The sequence below is a fragment of the Triticum urartu genome, chromosome 1 (assembly GCF_003073215.2).
Source record: "Triticum urartu cultivar G1812 chromosome 1, Tu2.1, whole genome shotgun sequence".
Classification (NCBI taxonomy): domain Eukaryota; kingdom Viridiplantae; phylum Streptophyta; class Magnoliopsida; order Poales; family Poaceae; genus Triticum; species Triticum urartu.
In genome coordinates, this window is record NC_053022.1 from 245963939 (window position 1) to 245985842 (window position 21904).

At 44.9% G+C, this 21904-nt stretch overlaps 1 long non-coding RNA gene across 1 annotated transcript in view; it reads right to left on the reverse strand.

Moving 5' to 3' along the window:
- Window positions 1–14566, reverse strand: part of LOC125527426 — a 35817-nt gene extending 21251 nt beyond the window's left edge. The window contains exons 1-2 of the long non-coding RNA XR_007292116.1: window positions 14074–14566; window positions 13907–14005 (exon numbers count right to left, since the gene is read on the reverse strand). This is a non-coding gene — a long non-coding RNA (uncharacterized LOC125527426). The remainder of the gene's footprint in view (window positions 1–13906; window positions 14006–14073) is intronic.
- Between the last annotated feature and the right edge of the window lie 7338 nt (window positions 14567–21904).

Sequence of the window (21904 nt, forward strand, 5' to 3'; positions counted from 1 at the left end):
CGCGGCCAGCATCTTCTTCAGCTCGTGAAAAGCTTGGTCGGCCTGGTCGTTCCACTCGAAGTGAGTGTTCTTCTTCATGAGGCGGTAGAGGGGGAGAGCTTTCTCTCCGAGCCGGCTCATGAAGCGGTTCAAGGAGGCCAAGCACCCGGTGAACTTCTGAATGTCTCGGAGCTTGGTGGGGATCGCCATTCTCTCGATGGCCTTGATCTTCGCTGGGTTGCATTCGATGCCGCGTTCGGAGACCAGGAAGCCTAGGAGCTGGCCGGCTGGCACCCCGAACACGCATTTCTCGGGGTTGAGCTTGATTTGGAACCGGCGCAGGTTCTCGAATGTTTCCTTGAGGTCTTCCAGCAAGGTGCCACGCTTCTCCGTCTTCACCATGATGTCGTCCACGTATACGTGAGCGTTTCTACCGAGTTGCTTGAGGAGGCACTTCTGCATGCAACGCTGAAAGGTGGCACCGGCATTTCTCAAGCCGAATGTCATAGTCAGGTAGCAGAAGGCTCCGAACGGCGTGATGAAGGCGGTCTTCAGGCGGTCATCCGGGTCTAGCTTTATCTGGTGATATCCGGAGTAAGCATCCAAAAAACTCAACAGCTCGCATCTGGCTGTGGAGTCTATCACTTGGTCTATCCTTGGCAGGGCAAAAGGATCTTTGGGGCAGGCCTTGTTGAGACTTGTGTTGTCTATACACATGCGCCACTTGTTATTCTTCTTTAGCACAAGGACCGGGTTGGCGAGCCACTCAGGAAAGAAAACTTCCATGATAAAGCCGGCCGCCAAGAGCCGGGCTATCTCCTCCCCTACAATCCTGCGTTTCTCCTCCGACAGTCGGCGGAGGGGCTGTCTGACTGGCCTTGCGTCTTCTCAAACATGTAGTTTGTGCTCGGCGAATTTCCTCGGAACACCCGGCATGTCCTTGGGGGACCACGCAAAGATGTCCCGATTCTCACGGAGGAAATCGGCGAGCTCGCCTTCCTATTTGCTGTTCAGGTTTGCCCCGATGACGGCAAACCTCTCTGGATGCTTGGGGTCAAGGGGTATTTTCTTCGTCTCCTTGGTCGGCTGGAAAGATCCTTGAGCATCATGCTCCTTGGGGTCGGGGGACACGGCCGACTGCTTGCCGGCTATGGCCACGACTCGGTCCAGCATCTTCTTCTCTTCGGCGATCACAAGGGACTCGGCCAGCCGGCTGCTGGCCGCTGCGCACTCGGAGGAATTTTTGTAGTCACCGGCTACGGTGATGACGCCTTTGGTGCTTGGTATCTTCATCTTGAGGTACGCATAGTGGGGAACCGCCATGAATTTGGCCAAGGCAGGTCGGCCCAGCAATGCATGGTAAGGGCTCTCCAGGTCCACCACTTCAAACCAGATTGCTTCCCGGCAGAAATGCTCCTTGTCCCCAAAAAGTACATCAATCTTGATTTTGCCAATGGGGGCGCAGGACAGGCCTGGTACGATGCCGTGGAACACTGTCCGAGTGGGCGTGAGCTGTTTTGTCTTGACGTTCAGCTTCTCCAGGGTGTCACGATACAGGATGTTGATGTTGCTCCCGCCGTCTATCAACACACGGGAGAAGCGGGCGGCGCGTCTGTCCGTCGCAAGGGTGGCTTCCAGGACCAGAGCGTAAGAGCCGGGAGACGGCATCACCTCCGGATGGTCGGCCCGGCTCCAGCTGATGGGCTTTTCTGACCAATGCATGTGTCCGGCGGGGTTGGCAGCGACCACGCTGACTTCCTGGTGCTCTCGGTGTCTGCTGCGCCGGTCTTCGGGCTGGCTGGTGAAGACGATGTAGGTTGCTTGCTCATCAGGGAACTCGTCATGCACGGCCTCGACTGCGGGCCGAGCGGCCGGAGGCGGCGGAGGCGGAGGCGGCGGGCCGGCAGGCGGAGGTGGCAAGAGCCCCTCGCCCTTAGAGATTCGGGTGAGCCAGTTGCACTTCCGGGTCATGTGGTTGGACGGCTTCGCGCCGCTATGGAACTTGCAAGGGGCGTCGAGGGTTTGCTCGTAGGAGAAGGCGGGCTGCCAAGCCGGCCTGCCGCCCTTGGGCTTCTTGGGCACCGGTCGTTCTTCAGGCGGCGCATCTTCGACAGTGGCCACCTGCCGGCTAGCGGGAGGCGGCGCAGGGCCCTTGCGCTTGTTGTCGTTCGAGTTGGGGTGTCGGCCGGGCTCTCCAGGCGGCGTCTTGGGTGCCGGGTTGAGCACCTTTCCGGACGCGTCTACCCGAAGCTCGGTCTTCATCGAGGAGTCGGCGGTAGCGTACTTGTCCGCTATGTCCAGAAGCTCGTCGAGAGTAGCCGGCTCGTCGCAGAGGAGCTTGTGCTTGAGGAGGGTGCCTTCTCGGCATCCGGCTGTGAAGTACTCTATGGCTTGCACCTCGTGCACCCCTTCACATGAGTTGCGGAGCTCGGCCCAACGCGTGAGGTAATCGCGAGTGGACTCGGCGGGGCCTTGGACGCACAAGGAGAGCTGTCTGGGCTTGGGAGCCCGCTTGTAGGTGCTGGTGAAGTTGCGGATGAAGGCTTCTGTGAAGTCTAGCCAGCTGTTGATGCTACGCGGCTTGAGGCTGTTGAGCCAAGTCCGCGCCGTGCCCTGCAGCATGAGGGGCACGTACTTCACGGCGACGCGCCGATTGCCGTTGGCTATGCTAACTGTGGTGGAGTAGTCGATCAACCAGTCTTCCGGCTTCACGGAGCCGTTGTACTTGGGCGTGTCTCTTGGGAGCGAGAACCCTTTGGGAAAGGGCTCGTCGCGGATGCGGGGGCCAAAGCAAGGCGGGCTGACATCGTCTTCTTCCAATGCCAGGGATCGCGCCAGGCGGTCGATCCGATGACGGGCGTCGTTCTCGCCGATTCCTTCGCGGCGGCCCAGCCGGCCGCTGAGAGTCGGGTGCGCCACTGGCGGTGAGGCGGGATATCTCTCTCCACGGGGCGGAGGCAGAGGCGGGTCGCCCTGCCACTCCATGGCTCGGGGAAGACCGTCCGCGTCCCGCTCGATGGAGATCCGGGTCCGGCTGCGGCTGGTAGCCGGCTCCTTCTCGCGTCGCGCGCGGGTATTGCTCGTAGCCGGCGTCCGGGACGTCGCGCCATGCTCTCGGTGCGGGGGAAGGCTTTCCGCGCGAGTGTCGGCTTCGTGCCGCTGTGCGGCGGCGTCAATCAATTGCTGGATGCGCCGGGTCATGTGGGGAAGGTCTTCGGCCTCCAGGCCGTCCAGCTCGTCTACGGCCGCCTGGGCGGCACGCAAGTTCTCGAGCGGAGTGGCATAGACCGGGCGGTCGACTCCCAGCGTGTCGGCGATGACGGCGCCGCATTGCTTGACAAGGCCGGCCCGGCTTGGCCCGCCCGGGGCCGGCGTGCCGAAGGCGGTGCGGTCAGCCTCGCGCCGGTAGGCCTCAGTGAGGCGTCTTACGGAGGCCAGCCTCCGGCCCTCTGCGAGGAGGGCGAGGCGGCGTGCTTCCAGGACTTCGTCGTCGGCGTCGGCCGGGAGAGGAGCGGACAGGTCGTGGGCCGCCGCGCGCGAGGCGTCGCGGGCGCTCTCGTCGGCCGGGCCGCCGTGGCCGACAACCATCACTTCGGCGGCGACAGCATCGTGGCCGTCGGCCCGAGGAAGCGGGTCGTTGTAGATCGCGACGTTGGTGGGGAAGGCGTCGTAGGAGGCCATGTCGGAGTCGACAGGCATCGGGTCGGTGGAGCCAACCGACTCCAGGTCCGCAGCGGGCTCGCTGGAGACATGGAACCGGCCGAGAAGGTTGGCGAGGCGGTCAGCGCCCGCATCGGAGGCGAGTTCGTCGGGGAGATCGGCGAGGCCGCTTGCTGCGCAGATGCTGGTGACGCCTTGCAGCGCGTCGTGGCAAGCGCCATCGGGCGTGCCGGGCTGGCTACGCTCGCTGGGGAGGAAGAGGGTTCCCGTCCAGAACAGGTCTCCGGATGACGGTGCGCCTGGCCCCACGGTGGGCGCCAAATGTCGGGTGGTGGGTGCGACATATGCCAACGGGTGGCTTATCTTTGTGGGAACCAGTAAGACATCGCCGGTGCCTGGAAGCGGGATGAGGCGAAGACATGTACGCCGGCGGACCTTACCCAGCTTCGGGGCTCTCCGAGGAGATAACACCCCTACTGCTGCTCTGCGGGGTCTCCGCATGCTCACTAGATGGATCGAGTAGCTACACGACGCTCCTTGAGCTGTTTTGGGGGGGGAGGAGGAGGAAGAAAGGGCACGGCTAGCCTGCTTCTTCTCCTTGTATGATGTCTAGAACTAGCAGGGGGTCCAACCCTTTGCATGGGTGCTCCGGGGGGTTTATATAGGCCTACCCCCCGGGGGTACAATGGTAATCCGGGTGGGCGCGGGGCCCAGCCGTCTGTGACTGTGCCCGCCGGCTCCTGTGCCGGCTGCTGGGGCCCGCCGACTGGTGGGTCCCGCCGGCTGCCAGCTCCTTGGTCAGCAAGCGGGCCCCAAGGCCCCGGGCCTGGTCAGCGGCTGGTCACTGTGGCTTCATCTTGTTGACGTGAGCTTCATCGTGGTAAGCGCGGCTACAGTCCCGCCGCCTGTCGGACGATCGCTGTAGCCTTACCGCGTCTTGTCTCCTTAATGGGGCGTCTCCTTCGAGGGAGGCGGCGAGCCGGCTGCGGGGAGCCTGCTCCGTCTTGGGCCGGCTGGTTGGAAGCGCGGCCGCCTTCGGCCGTCTCTCTGCGCAAAGGGGCCCACCGCCTGTGGGTCGCGCTGGCGGCCCGTCGTGGGTGAGGCCAGGGTCAACGTGGCAACAGTGCTGCGCCGGACGGGTCATGCCTACCCCGTACGGCGCACTGTGCCAGGCGTGCCCCGGGATTTGAGGGTGGCAGGCTCTTCTGTAGCCACGCCCCGTCGTACCACCGTTAGGTGGGTGCAAACTTTGTGGGTACGGTCTTGACTGCTTTGCGGTGAGCCGGCTCGAAGGAGTCGGCCTTCTCACAGCCGGCGTCTTGGAGTCGGCCCTCTCATGAGGGTTAAAGTTGGACCACCTTCCGAAAGCCGGCCTAGATGGCAGCCGGCTAGGGGAAGGCGGCCCTATGTCTTGGATTCTTGAGAGCCGGGTTGGCTCGTGGTTTTTGCAGAACTGCCAGGGGAAGCCAGCTAGGCTACCCATGGCTATTTACTCCGACAAAGATTTATCATACCAAAACACAGAGAAACATCATCACACGTAGAATTACCATATTGCATATAAGAGTATTACCCTACACTTTGATACGTCTCCAACGTATCTATAATTTTTGATTGCTCCATGCTATATTATCTACTGTTTTGGGCAATATTGGGCTTTATTTTCCACTTTTATATTATTTTTGGGACTAACCTATTAACCGGAGGCCCAGCCCAGATTTGCTGTTTTATGCCTATTTCAGTGTTTCGAAGAATGGGAATATCAAACGGAGTTGAAACGGAACGAAATCAACTAGAGAAGTTATTTTTGGAAAGAAACCTACCGGATAGACTTGGACCCTACGTCAGAAGATGAAGGAGGAGCTCACGAGGGTAGGGGGCGCGCCCCCCTGCCTCGTGGCCCCCCTTCGGTCCACAGACGTACTTCTTCCACCCATATATACCTACATAACCTAAAACTTCCAGAACAGAGATTAGATCTGGAGTTCCGCCGCCGCAAGCCTCTGTAGCCACCAAAAGTCAATCAGGACCCTGTTTCGGCACCCTGCCGGAGGGGGGAACCCTCACCGGTGGCCATCTTCATCATCCCGACGCTCTCCATGACGAGGAGGGAGTAGTTCACCCTCGGGGCTAAGGGTATGTACCAGTAGCTATGTGTTTGATCTCTCTCTCTCTCTCTCGTGTTCTTGAGGTGATATGATCTTGATGTATCGCGAGCTTTGCTATTATATTTGGATCCTATGATGTTTCTTCCCCCCTCTACTCTCTTGTAATGAATTGAGTTTCCCCTTTGAAGTTATCTTATGAACACTTGATGTATGTATTGCCGTGGATATCTGTGGTGACAATGGGATATCACGTGATTCACTTGATGTATGTTTTGGTGATCAACTTGCGGGTTCCGCCCATGAACCTATGCATAGGGGTTGGCACATGTTTTCGTCGTGATTCTCCGGTAGGAACTTTGGGGCACTCTTTGAGGTCCTTTGTGTTGGTTGAATAGATGAATCTGAGATTGTGTGATGCATATCGTATAATCATACCCACGGATACTTGAGGTGACATTGGAGTATCTAGGTGACACTAGAGTTTTGGTTGATTTGTGTCTTAAGGTGTTATTCTAGTACGAACTCTAGGGTTGTTTGTGACACTTATAGGAATAGCCCAACGGATTGATTGGAAAGAATAACTTTGAGGTGGTTTCGTACCCTACCATAATCTCTTCGTTCGTTCTCTGCTATTAGTGACTTTGGAGTGACTCTTTGTTGCATGTTGAGGGATAGTTATGTGATCCAATTATGTTATTATTGTTGAGAGGACTTGCACTAGCGAAAGTATGAACCCTAGGCCTTGTTTCCTAACATTGCAATACCGTTTACGCTCACTTTTATCATTAGTTACCTTGCTGTTTTTATAATTTCAGATTACAAATACCTTTATCTACTATCCATATACCACTTGTATCACCATCTCTTCGCCGAACTAGTGCACCTATACAATTTACCATTGTATTGGGTGTGTTGGGGACACAAGAGACTCTTTGTTATTTGGTTGCAGGGTTGCTTGAGAGAGACCATCTTCATCTTACGCCTCCTACGGATTGATAAACCTTAGGTCATCCACTTGAGGGAAATTTGCTACTATCCTACAAACCTCTGCACTTGGAGGCCCAACAACGTCTACAAGAAGAAGGTTGTGTAGTAGACATCAAGCTCTTTTCTGGCGCCGTTGCCGGGGAGGTTAGCGCTTGAAGGTATATCTTTAGATCTTGCAATCGAGTCTTTTAGTTTCTTGTTTTATCACTAGTTTAGTTTATATAAGAAAACTATAAAAAATGGAATTGAGTTTGTCTCATACGCTTCACCTTTTTAATATTTTTCGTAAGTATGATGGAAAGGAAAATTGTGCTCAAATGCTAGAAGAAGAATTACATATAATGCTTGGCATAAAATTTTTGAATGATGAGCATGATTGCAATGTTGTTAGTACAAATTCTTTAAATATCCATGACACTAATGATGATTGCACTAGTTATGATGAAAATGTCTCCTATAAACATGTCAATTTTTTGGAGTGAATTGGGTTTGTAAGTACACACCAAATAGGGAAGATAGATATTGCAAGAGGCATAAGTACTTAGAAACTAAATTGTTGCAAGAAAGTCTTGATGATTGTGCTGAAAAATTCAATATTTTTCACGCCCCTTGTGAACTTTGCAATGAACATGCTCATTTAAAGCTCCAATGCTATTTGTTTCATGAACAAGTCGTGTCCAAATATTGTGATAATTTGATTACCCTTGAGCATCATAAAGAGCTTAGCCTTCTTTTGGGTTATGAAGAAATGAAACGTATAACTGAGGGTATTCCAAAATTTAATCTTGATAGAGTTCTTTTTTGATCTAGAGGAAATTTATATGTATTGTGCAGTGAATTGTATTGAAAATCCTTATATTGCCAACTACATAAAGAAAAGAAAACACATAGAAGATGAAGAGAATACTAATGAAAGGGAAGAGACTTCCCAATACCATCCTATTATTTCTTATGATGAATCAGGTAATGAGGAAGAGCCTCCTATTCAACCAATCTCATTAATAAGGAGCTCCAAAAAGAGGATTGAACCCACACATGATGTGGTGAAGAAGAAGAAAAGAAAAAGGAAGAGAGGTAAAAAGATATCTCTTCCAAATAATGCTGCTCCTATTACTATTGTGCCTCATGAAAATATAATTGTGGAAGATAATGATACTTCTTATGATCTTGAAAATCTTTTTGGCACTTGCTTGGAAGAATATGATAATTGCTATACTATTGGTGCTATTCATACAATTAATGATGAGAGTGATTATGCTTATGATATTAAAAGGCCCAAGTTTGGGGATGCTATGTTTGATGAAGATGATGTTTTTGAGAATATATTTGCTGCAATTAATGTTTGTCCCAAGCTTGGGGATGCTATGTTTATTAATGATGATATTTTTAGTCTTCCAAGTTTTGATATGCAAAGTTGTTATGATAAGAACAAAGTTGCTACTTATGATGATTATTGTGATGAAACTTATGCTATAAAGAGTAGTGATGATTATATTTATAAAACTTGTCATGATTATGAGTACCCTTTCTCTGAACATTACTCTTTTAATGTGGAAACAATTTATAGTATTCAAGTCTCTTGTGATACTCCCACTATTCCGACTGAGAAGAAATTTGCTTATGTGGAGAGTAGTAAAAATTCTATGCTTGTAGATCATGAAAAGAATGCTTTAGGTGCTGGTTATATTGTTGAATTCATTCATTATGCTACTGAAAATTATTATGAGGGAGGAACATATGCTTGTAGGAATTGCAATAATATCAAGTTTCCTCTCTATGTGCTTAAAGTTTTGAAGTTATGCTTGTTTTACCTTCCTATGCAAGTTGATTCTTGTTTCCATAAGTTGTTTGCTCAGAAAATCCCTATGCATAGGAAGTGGGTTAGACTTAAATGTTCTAGTCATATTCTTCATGATGCTCTCTTTATGTTACGATTCTTATCTTTTATATGAGCATAATTGAAATCATCGTGCCTAGCTAGGGGCGTTAAACAATAGCGCTTGTTGGGAGGCAACCCAATTTTATTTTTATTCCTTGATTTTTTTTCTCCTGTTTAGTAATAAATAATTCATCTAGCCTCTGTTTATATGTTGTTTTATGCTTTTAATTAGTGTTTGTGCCAAGTAGAACCTTTGGGAAGACTTGGGGAAAGTCTTGTTGATCATGCTGTCCAAAACAGAAACTTTAGCGCTCACGAGAATTGCTGCCATTTTTATTTGGAGAGTGATATTTAGTTAATTCTTTTTGAATATGATTAATAGATAAATTACTCAGGTCCAGCAATTTATTTGAGAATTTTATTAGATCCAGAAGTATACGTTTGATCCAGATTACTACAGACTGTTCTGTTTTTGACAGATTCTGTTTTCATTGTGTTGTTTGCTTATTTTGATGAATCTATGGCTAGTAAAATAGTTTATAAACCATAGATAAGTTGGAATACAGTAGGTTTAACACCAATATAAATAAATAATGAGTTAATTACATTACCTTGAAGTGGTGTTTTGTTTTCTTTCGCTAACTGAGCTTACGAGTTTTCTGTTAAGTTTTGTGTTGTGAAGTTTTCAAGTTTTGGGTAAGAATTCGATGGACTATGGAATAAGGAGTGACAAGAGCCTAAGCTTGGGGATGCCTGAGGCACCCCAAGGTAATATTCAAGGATATCCAAGAGCCTAAGCTTGGGTATGCCCCGGAAGGCATCCCCTCTTTCGTCTTCGTTCATCGGTAACTTTACTTGGAGCTATATTTTTATTCACCACATGATATGTGTTTTGCTTGGAGCATTAATTTATTTTGTTAGGATTTGCTTGATTATATTTAGAACAATGGTTTGCATCTTTTATTTCAATAAAAGTGGCATTGATAGTCTTTACTATGCCTATGTTACAAGTCTTCATGTTGCTGTTTGAAAACAGAAAGTTTACCGCTGTTGCAATAATTCCCTAGAAAAGTCAGAATGTGATAAAATGTTGAAACCTTTTGCATATTAAGATCTGATAAATTTACTACAGTGGTAATTTTATTTAATAATTTTTGGAGCTAGGGAAGTATGGATGTTGCAGCATTCTTTACAGACTATCCTGTTTAGGCAGATTGCTGTTATGTTTGCATTGTTTGCATATGTTTGCTTCTTTAAAGATTCTATTTGAGGATATGACTATTAAATATGCAGAGGAATTTATTATGCAATGTTGAATAATAATTTTAGTGATTTTCTACAGTAGAGTATGATAAGGTTTTTGCAATGGTTTATACTAACTTATCTCACGAGTCCTTGTTGAGTTTTGTGTGGATGAAGCTTTTGAGATTTAGGGAGACCGTGATATGAGAGGAATTAAGGAGACAAAAAAGCTCAAGCTTGGGGATTCCCAAGGCACCCCAAGATAATATTTCAAGAAGTCTCAAGCTTCTAAGCTTGGGGATGCCCCGGCTGGCATCCCACCTTTCTTCTTCAACAAGTATCGGTTAGTTTCGGTTGATCCTAAGATTTTGCTTCTTCACATGATGTTTGCCATTCTTAGAATGTCATTTTATTTTGCTTTGCTTGCTGTTTGAATAAAATACCAAGATCTGAAATTCTTAAATGTTAGAGAGTCTTCACATAGTTGCATAATTACTCAACTACTCATTGATCTTCACTTATTTCTTTCGGAGTAGCTTGTCATTTGCTCTAGTGCTTCACTTATATCTTTTAGAGCATGGTGGTAGTTTTATTTTGAAGAAATAGATGAACTCTCATGCTTCACTTAGATTATTTTGAGAGTCTTAATAGCATGGTAATTTGCTTAAAATCCTAATATGCTAGGCATCCAAATATAATAAAACTTTCATATAGAGTATTGAATACTAAGAGAAGTTTGATACTTGATGATTGTTTTGAGATATGAGGATGGTAATTTTAGAGTCGTGCTAGTTGAGTAGTTGTGAATTTGAGAAATTCTTGTGTTGAAGTTTGCAAGTCCCGTAGCATGCACGTATGGTAAACGTTGTGTAACAAATTTGAAACATGAGGTGTTATTTTATTGTCCTCCTTATGAGTGGCGGTCGGGGACGAGCGATGGTCTTTTCCTACCAATCTATCCCCCTAGGAGCATGCGTGTAGTACCGAGGTTTTTGATGACTTGTAGATTTTTGCAATAAGTATGTGAGTTCTTTATGACTAATGTTGAGTCCATGGATTATACGCACTCTCACCCTTCCATCCTTGCTAGCCTCTTCGGTACCGTGCATTGCCCTTTCTCACATTGAGAGTTGGCGCAAACTTCGCCGGTGCATCCAAACCCCGTGATATGATACGCTCTTTCACACATAAACCTCCCTATATCTTCCTCAAAACAGCCACCATACCTACCTATTACGGCATTTCCATAGCCATTCCGAGATATATTGCCATGCAACTTTCCATCATTCCATTCATCATGACACATTCATTATTGTCATATTGCTTAGCATGATCATGTAGTTGACATAATATTTGTGGCAAAGCCACCGTTCATAATTCTTTCATACATGTCACTCTTGGTTCATTGCATATCCCGGTACACCGCCGGAGGCATTCATATAGAGTCATCTTTGTTTTAGTATCGAGTTGTAATCATTGAGTTGTAAATAAATAGAAGTGTGATGATCATCAGTATTAGAGCATTGTCCCAAGTGAGGAAAAAAAAAAAGAGAAAGGCCATAAAAAAGAGAAAGGCCATAAAAAAGGAGAAGGCCCAAAAAAAGAGAAAGGCCATAAAAAAGAGAAGGCCCAAAAAAAGAGAAAGGCCATAAAAAAGAAAATGCCCAAAAAATGAGAGAAAAGAGAGAAGGGACAATGCTACTATCCTTTACCACACTTGTGCTATAAAGTAGCACCATGATCTTCATGATAGAGAGTCTCTTGTTTTGTCACTTTCATATACTAGTGGGAAATTTTCATTATAGAACTTGGATTTTATATTCCAACAATGGGCCTCCTCAAGTGCCCTAGGTCTTCATGAGCAAGCAAGTTGGATGCACACACACTTAGTTTCTTTTGATGAGCTTTCATACATTTATAGCTCTAGTGCATCCGTTGCATGGAAATCCCTACTCCTTGCATTAACATCAATCAATGGGCATCTCCATAGCCCATTGATTAGCCTCGTTGATGTGAGACTTTCTGCTTTTTGTCTTCTCCACATAACCCCCCTCATTATATTCTATTCCACCCATAGTGCTATATCCATGGCTCGAGCTCATGTATTGCGTGAAAGTTTATGAGTTTGAGATTACTAAAGTATGAAACAATTGCTTGGCTTGTCATCGGGGTTGTGCATGATGAGAGCATTCTTGTGTGACAAAAATGGAGCATGACTAAACTATATGATTTTGTAGGGATGAACTCTCTTTGGCCATGTTATTTTGAGAAGACATAATTGCTTAGTTAGTATGCTTGAAGTATTATTATTTTTATGTCAATATGGACTTTTGTCTTGAATCTTTCAGATCTAAATATTCATATCACAAGTAAGAAGAATTACATTGAAATTATGCCAGCTAGCATTCCACATCAATTTTTTTTATCATTTACCTACTCGAGGATGAGCAGGAATTAAGCTTGGGATGCTTGATACGTCTGCAACGTATCTATAATATTTGATTGCTCCATGCTATATTATCTACTGTTTTGGGCAATATTGGGCTTTATTTTCCACTTTTATATTATTTTTGGGACTAACCTATTAACTAGAGGCCCAGCCCAGATTTGCTGTTTTATGCCTATTTCAGTGTTTTAAAGAAAGGGAATATCAAACGGAGTCAAAACGGAATGAAATCAACTGGAGAAGTTATTTTTGGAAGGAAACCTACCAAATAGACTTGGACCCTACGTCAGAAGATGAAGGAGGAGCTCACGAAGGTAGGGGCTATGTGTTTGATCTCTCTCTCTCTCTCTCTCGTGTTCTTGAGGTGATACGATCTTGATGTATCGCGAGCTTTGCTATTATATTTGGATCCTATGATGTTTCTTCCCCCCTCTACTCTCTTGTAATGAATTGAGTTTCCCCTTTGAAGTTATCTTATCGGATTGAGTCTTTAAATATTTGAGAACACTTGATGTATGTCTTGCCATGGATATCTGTGGTGACAATGGGATATCACGTGATTCACTTGATGTATGTTTTGGTGATCAACTTGCGGGTTCCGCCCATGAACCTATGCATAGGGGTTGGCACACGTTTTCGTTGTGATTCTCCGGTAGGAACTTTGGGGCACTCTTTGAGGTCCTTTGTGTTGGTTGAATAGATGAATCTGAGATTGTGTGATGCATATCGTATAATTATACCCACGGATACTTGAGGTGACATTGGAGTATCTAGGTGACATTAGGGTTTTGGTTGATTTGTGTCTTAAGGTGTTATTCTAGTACGAACTCTAGGGCTGTTTGTGACACTTATAGGAATAGCCCAACGGATTGATTGGAAAGAATAACTTTGAGGTGGTTTCGTACCCTACCATAATCTCTTCGTTCGTTCTCCGCTATTAGTGACTTTGGAGTGACTCTTTGTTGCATGTTGAGGGATAGTTATGTGATCCAATTATGTTATTATTGTTGAGAGGACTTGCACTAGCAAAAGTATGAAACCTAGGCCTTGTTTCCTAGCATTGCAATACCGTTTACGCTCACTTTTATCATTAGTTACCTTGCTGTTTTTATAATTTCAGATTACAAATACCTTTATCTACTATCCATATACCACTTGTATCACCATCTCTTCGCCGAACTAGTGCACCTATACAATTTACCATTGTATTGGGTGTGTTGGGGACACAAGAGACTCTTTGTTATTTGGTTGCAGGGTTGCTTGAGAGAGACCATCTTCATCCTACGCCTCCTACGGATTGATAAACCTTAGGTCATCCACTTGAGGGAAATTTGCTACTGTCCTACAAACCTCTGCACTTGGAGGCCCAACAACATCTACAAGAAGAAGGTCGTGTAGTAGACATCACACTTCCTCAATGGCTATGTCAAACCATGTGTTCTTCGAAGGCCCCTAGCCGTCGCGGCTCGAAGAGACATATGACAAGCTTCTTCTCAAGCGGCAGTCCACTAATGGAGCATCATGCTTCCCAACTTCTCACAATGATATAAGCAATCAATTTATGAAATCTAAATGCTCTTTGAACCAGGACAGAGTAATATTTACCTCTACAATTGATTGTGTCATGACACACTTTAGATATTCCTGGCAAGGGCACACCACACCACATACAATACCAAATCAATCTAGATTTCAAAACACCACCTGAAAAAAATTTGTAGGTCGTCATGGAAAGATGAGGAAAGGGGAAAGAAAAATAGGAAGAAACACACCTGTGCCGTAGTCTCCTCCTCAAACTGGGAGCTTTCTCCTCCTGGCGGCTTGTCCACGGCTCCCTTGACGCCTACGGTGGTGTGCTCCCGGCCGCCTTTCTTGGCCCTCCCCTGCTCCTCTACCCCCACCACCGGCTTCTTGGCCCTCCTAGCTGCTCCACACCCACCGCGGGCTTCTTGGCCCTCCTGGCTGCTCCACCCCCACCGCCGGCTTCTTGGCCCTCCCCTGCTCCTCTACCCCCGGTTCGAAGACCCGGCCGTCCATGCGGGAGGCCCCCTCGTTGGTGCCAGCGAGAAGGAGGAAGGAGGAGGAAGGGGGAGAAGGGATGTGGTGGCCGGCGGCTATCCGGACGAGCATCAAGGAGGGAGGGGGTGCGGCGCTATCGAGCGAGGGAGGAAGGAGAGGTGTGGCGGCTAGGGTTGGTGCAGGTGTGGGCTCTGGCGCAGCAACCCCGCGACCAGGATTGGGAGCGGAGCGCACGCAGGGATTGGGCGAAAGCCTTTTCCACCCAAGATCGATCAACCCAGCCAATAAACACACGGCGCGAGCCCACCAGTCATTGGACGGCAAAAACAACTGCGAGGTGAAATCGGGTTTAACAGCAGGTAAATATCCCACGGCTCAGACACTCTAGATGGCCAGATCCAACGGCTAGCGAAGGAACTGGTCGAGGGAGCATTCTCCAAGCGAGTTGGCTAGCCTCTGTATAGTTTTAAATTTGATTTGATAGGGGCATCATGTGATCTTGCGGAGCTTTATAGATGTACTGTCATTACACTTTTAAAGCCCTACAGATCATTATATCATACATGTGTGGTCGTTCAGTATGTATTACATGATCAATTCTTGGAAAAGAAGAACACAATAGTTCGGTCGAAAATAATGATCAGTTTGATAGTTCTCTCTCCTGCCTATTTTGGTTGATGTCCATGAATGGACAAAAATGTATGGGAAATGTTCTATTATTACTAGTATATAAGTACAGATAAAGTTGAACACGACGTCCTAGATAAGTTTGGAAAAAAGCTCAAACAAAAAAACCATGGAAATTCTTAATTGGTAAAAGTTCAAGTGGTAAAATGAGAGAAGTCCAGAATATCGTCGCAAAACAATGTTGAGTTCAAAAGAAAACACAAAACATTTTTGTTTGATTAAAAATATCATTCAGTTCAACGGTATAAACTATGCAAGTTCGGGCATGATGATACCATTGATAAGTTACAAGGAAAATTATACCGAAAATACAAAATAAAGTCTAGTGTGTGAAAACATTCACTACAAAACCATACAAACATCCGTTCAAGTACTCTTTTTTGGAACCATTCAAAACTATTGTGAAATATACCTAAGCAAAAACTGAATGGGTGGCAAGATGAATATAGTTGTTATTAAAAGTTTCTTTTTGAACTTCTTTGTCAGTTCATGTGTGCTTTGGTTTGTCAGTTCATGTGTGCTCTTGTTATCGGGTCGTGTGCCAAATTGTTATCAATTTTGTGTGTGTGAGTTGGTAAACCAAGTGTAGCGCTGCAGAGAAAAGGCATGGGATGTGCTGCCCTCAGTTCTCTCTCGACAAATCCAGCAGTGTAGGTTCTCTGGTGCCCCAAGTATTGCCGGCGCCGATGCCTGCATCATGGCCCATTGAGGAGATGCAATTTTCCTGGTTTTCACAGACAACATGGATCTTAATTCAGCTACAGAAACCATGCAAGTTCAGTGATGATGATACCATAAGTTCGGACAAGAAAACAAATAAGCATTAAAACAGAAAATTTTAAATTCTACAAGTTCAAGTGCTCATCCACACACGACAATTCAAGTTGGTAAACGTTCAAAATGGTAAAAAGTTCAAGTTGCAAAACAAGAGAAATCTAGAACATTCGTTGCAAACACATTGACTTCAAAAAAAAAGAAACACGCAAAATTTTTTTGGCAAAAAAATGACATTCAGTTCAACAATAAAAACCATGCAAGTTCGGGGATAGGATACAGTAAACCGTTGAAAACTTACGAATTTTTTTTTACCCAAAAAACAGAGCAAAGTCTAGTTAGTGAAAGAACGCTTAGTACAAACCCGTGCAAACATCAGTACAAGTACCCTTTTGGGGAACCATTCAAAATTACTCTACAAAAAATAGCTCAGTACAAAACATACACATATATCAGTACGATTACTCTGTTTTTCAGACGAGAAAAACAGCAGGATCCATCATGCCGTATTGAAAATTACTCTTAAACGGTTGCGAAGTAGAGAAAACGTTCAACATGACTAAGTTTCGCATTTTCAATAACTATCCAACGGTATATTATTTGCCCCATTTCGACAAACTAAAAAAACGTGTTCAAAATCAAATTTGACCATATTCAAATTCATTTTTAAACCATAAGGAATTAGAAAAACATTTCTATAAAAAAGTTGCGCATTTTCCATAGCTTTCCAACGCCGTATCATTTGCGTCAATCCGACAAACCATTTGCAAAAAAATGTCAAAATACGTTTCGCCCAGAATTTCACTGTTTTCCAAATTACTTTTACATTGTACATAATTTGAAAAAACAATACATATATGGAAGATGCGGATTTTTACCAGCTTTTCAACGCCATCTTATTTGCTCAATTCCGACAAACCGTTTGAAAACTGATTTCAAAATATGATTCGCGTTTTTGGTTAAAAAACGGTTTTTTCAAAACAGCTCTTAAACTGTGATGATTTTGTAAAAAAATTAGTATATATTTGTAATGTAGATGTCAAGAGCTTTCCAACGATATATTACACGCCCCATTCCGACGAAAAGACGATTAGTTCGACGAGATGAAAATCATCAGTATAACCGCTTGAAACCATCAGTTCAAGTAGAGTAACAGAATAATATTCTGTTACTAGAAACAGAATAGCCCAGATGTATATATATATATAGACACACACACACACACATGCACACACCAAAGTAAACTATTGCATGCATAATTACATAGGTGGCTACTACACACATGACATTTCCACACACCAATAAAGTAAACTATATATTACATGCATGATTAACTAGCATAAACGATCATCTGATCATCATCTACTTCTTGTGACGCTTGCTCTGCTTGTGGCTCGATCTGGGCTCGTCGATTTTGGTAACGAGGCACTTCCTCATGTCAACGATCCGCCTGTGCATCTCGTAGCATTTGTACACGCTCTTGGCCGCGAACCTGAGGTGAGGTTCATCCAGTTGCCGCATCCAGGCCCTGTGCCAGGATAGGGGACTTGTTCTCTGGGCATCCTGCTTCATCTTTTCATAGTAGGGGTCGATGATGGCCGAGGCGAGTTTAACTAGGGAGTCCTTCGTGCTGCCCAGACCCTGTAGTGGTCACGGATTTCGACAAGGTTCTTGCAGGCCAAGCCCGTAACACGGAGCGCGTTTACATCATCGGTGGTTTCCACCATGGCAAACTTGTAGTCGGTACTGTTGACAAACCTGTTGAAATGGTCGCAAGGCTTGATAAACCACAAGTATAGGGGATCGCAACAGTTTTCAAGGGTAGAGTATTCAACCCAAATTTATTGATTCTACACAAGGGGAGCCAAAGAATATTCTCAAGTATTAGCAGCTGAGTTGTCAATTCAACCGCACCTGGAAACTTAATATCTGCAGCAAAGTATTTAGTAGCAAAGTAATATGATAGTAGTGGTAACGATAGTAAAAGGTAACGGTAGCAAAAGTAATATTTTTAGTGTTTTGTAGTGATGATAACAATAGCAACGGAAAAGTAAATAAGCGGAGAACAATATATGAAAATCTCGTAGGCAATGGATCGGTGATAGAGAATTATGTCGGATGCGATCGATCATGTAACAGTCATAACCTAGGGTGACACAGAACTAGCTCCAATTCATCAATGTAATGTAGGCATGTATTCCAAATATAGTCATACATGCTTATGGAAAGAACTTGCATGACATCTTTTGTCCTACCCTCCCGTGGCAGCGGGGTCCTAACAGAAACTAAGGGATATTAAGGCCTCCTTTTAATAGAGTACCGGACCAAAGCATTAGCACATAGTGAATACATGAACTCCTCAAACTACGGTCATCACCGGGAGTGGTCCCGATTATTGTCACTTCGGGGTTGCCGGATCATAACACATAGTAGGTGACTATAGACTTGCAAGATAGGATCAAGAACTCTCATATATTGATGAAAACATAATAGGTTCAGATCTGAAATCATGGCACTCAGGCCCTAGTGACAAGCATTAAGCATAGAAAACTCATAGCAACATCAATCTCAGAACATAGTGGATACTAGGGATCAAACCCTAACAAAACTAACTCAATTACATGATAAATCTCATCCAACCCATCACCGTCCAGCAAGCCTACGATGGAATTACTCACGCATGGTGGTGAGCATCATGAAATTGGTGATGGAGGATGGTTGATGATGACGATGGCGACGGATTCCCCTCTCCGGAGCCCCGAACGGACTCCAGATCAGCCCTCCCGAGAGAGTTTAGGGCTTGGCAGCGGCTCTGTATCGTAAAAAGCGATGAATTCTTCTCCCTGGTTTTTTATCCCCGAAAGTGAATGTATGGAGTCAGGGTTGAGGTCAGTGGAGCGTTAGGGGGCCCACGAGGCAGGGGGCACGCCCAGGGGGTAGGGCGCACCACCACCTTCGTGGACAGGTGGAGCCCCCCTGACGTGGATCTTCCTTCCAGTATTTTTTATATATTCCAAAATAATTCTCTGTTCATTTTTAGGTCATTCTGAGAACTTTTATTCTGCACAAAAATAACACCATGGCAATTCTGTTGAAAACATCGTCAGTCCGGGTTAGTTCCATTCAAATCATGCAAGTTAGAGTCCAAAACAAGGGCAAAAGTGTTTGGAAAAGTAGATACGACGGAGACGTATCAACTCCCCCAAGCTTAAACCTTTGCTTGTCCTCAAGCAATTCAGTTAATAGACTGAAAGTGATAAAGAAAAACTTTTACAAACTCTGTTTGCTCTTGTTGTTGTAAATATGTAAAGCGAGCGCTCAACTTTTCAGCAAAGATTATGAACTAACCATATTCACAATAACATTTAGGTCTCATGTTTACCCATATCAATGGCATAATCAACTAGCGAGCAATAATAATAAATCTTGGATGACAACACTTTCTCAAAACAATCATGATATGATATAAGAAGATGGTATCTCTCTAGCCCTTCCCGAGACCGCAAAACATAAATGCAGAGCACCTTTAAAGATCAAGGACTAACTAGACATTGCAATTCATGGTAAAAGAGATCCAGTCAAGTCATACTCAATGTAAACTAACAGTAATGGATGCAAATGACAGTGGTGCTCTCCAACTGGTGCTTTTTAATAAGAGGATGATGACTCAACATAAAAGTAAATAGATAGGCCCTTCGCAGAGGGAAGCAGGGATTTGTACAGGTGCGAGAGCTCGGTTTTGAAATAGATATGAATAATATTTTGAGCGGTATACTTTCATTGTCAACATAACAACCAAGAAATGGCGATATCTTCCATGCTACACACATTATAGGCGGTTCCCAAACAGAATGGTAAAGTTTATACTCCCCTCCACCAACAAGCATCAATCCATGGCTTGCTCGAAACAACGAGTGCCTCCTACTAACAACAGTCCCAGGGGAGTTTTGTTTGCAATTATTTTGATTTTTGATTTGCATAAAGCATGGGACTGGGCATCCCGGTGACCATCCATTTTCTTGTGAGTGAGGAGCGGAATCCACTCCTCTTGAGAATAACCCGCCTAACATGGAAGATACGGACAACCCTAGTTGATACATGAGCTATTCGAGCATACAAAACAGAATGTTTATTTGAAGGTTTAGAGTTTGGCACATACAAATTTACTTGGAACGGCAGGTAGATACCGTATATAGGTAGATATGGTGGACTCATATGGAACAACTTTGGGGTTTATGGAATTGGATGCACAAGCAGTATTCCCACTTAGTACATGTGAAGGCTAGCAAAAGAATGGGAAGCGACTAGCTAGAGAGCGACAACAGTCATGAACATGCATTAAAATTAATCAACACCGAATGCAAGCATGAGTAGGATATAATGCACCATGAACATAAATATCATAGAGGCTATGTTGATTTTGTTTCAACTACATGTGTGAACATGTGCCAAGTCAAGCCACTCGAATTGTTCAAAAGAGGATACCACCCTATCATACCACATCACAACCATTTTAATAGCATGTTGGCACGCAAGGTAAACCATTATAAGCTCCTAGCTAATTAAGCATGGCATAAGCAACTATAATCTCTAATTGTCATTGCAAACATGTTTATTCATAATAGGCTGAATCAGGAATGATGAACTAATCATATTTACAAAAACAAGAGAGGTCGAGTTCATACCAGCTTCTCCCATCTAATTCAGTCCATCATATATCATCATAATTGCCTTTCACTTGCACGACCGAATAGTGTGGATAATAATAAAAGTGCACGTGCATTGGACTAAGCTGGAATCTGCAAGCATTCAATTCAAGAGAGAAGACAAGGTAATATGGGCTCTTTGTCAGAATAACGATAATGCATATAAGAGCCACTTTAACATTTTAATTATGGTCTTCTCTCGACCCCCAGAGAACAAGAAAAGAAATAAAACTATTTACACGGGAAAGCTCCCAACAAGCAAAATAAGAACGAGAAATCTTTTTGGGTTTTCTTTTTAGTCACTACTACAAGCATGGAAAGTAAACTAATTAAAAGTTACAACTAATTTTTTTATTTTTCTTAAGGTTTATTAAACACACAAGAAGAAAGCATAAAAAGGAAAATAAACTAGCATGGATGATAAAGTGAAAAAGTATGAGCACTGACAACTAGCAATGAGTGTGTGAACATGAATGTAATGTCGGTGACAAATACGTACTCCCCCAAGCTTAGGCTTTTGGCCTAAGTTGGTCTATGGCCACGGCTGGCCTGGCAGATATCCAAAGTTGTAGCTGGGGTCATACTGAGATGCAGCAGCTATTGCCTCATGAGCTGCCGCTTGGAGACGGGCCGTCTCTGTCCTCCTCATATACTCGTCCGCCTCATCCCTGGTTATAATATATCTCCCTTTTGCCTGAGAGTCAAAGAAAGCAGGAGTAGGGAGAGCGACGTGATAGGTGCGTCGTCTGTCAAAGATTAGTCGGTACTGGAGGAACTGATCATTCCTCTCAACAAACTGATGACGAACCATGGCCTCATAATCTAAATAAATAGGAGGCAACTCAATATCATACCCACGTATGGGTATATCAAGAAAATTAGCTAGATGGGTTGCATAAATTCCACCAAAGAAATCACCATGAATACGATTATTATGCAACCTACGTGCAACGATAGCCCCTAAGTTGTATTGTTTATCTCCTAAAACAACACTTCTGAGAACGCTAAGATTAGGCACACACATGTGACATGCTTCATCTTTACCATTAATTCATCTACCTATGAAGAGAGCAAAATAATGTATAGCGGGAAAATGAATGCTCCCTATGGTAGCTTGTGTTATATCTCTAGATTCCCCCATAGTTATACTAGCAAGGAAATCTCTAAACTCAGATTTGCGAGGCTCACTAGTACTGCCCCATTATGGAAGTTTGCAACCAATATTAAAATCCTCTAAGTCCATAGTATAAGAATTTTCATAAAGATCAAATAGGACAGTTTGAGAATTGCGTGATGATGAAAATTCAAACCTCCTCACAAAGGAATCAGTGAGATAGTGGTATTGGCGGCACTTATCTGCCTCGAAGCTCTCAAGATCGGCATTACGCACATACGCGTTAAATTCTTCCTTGATTCC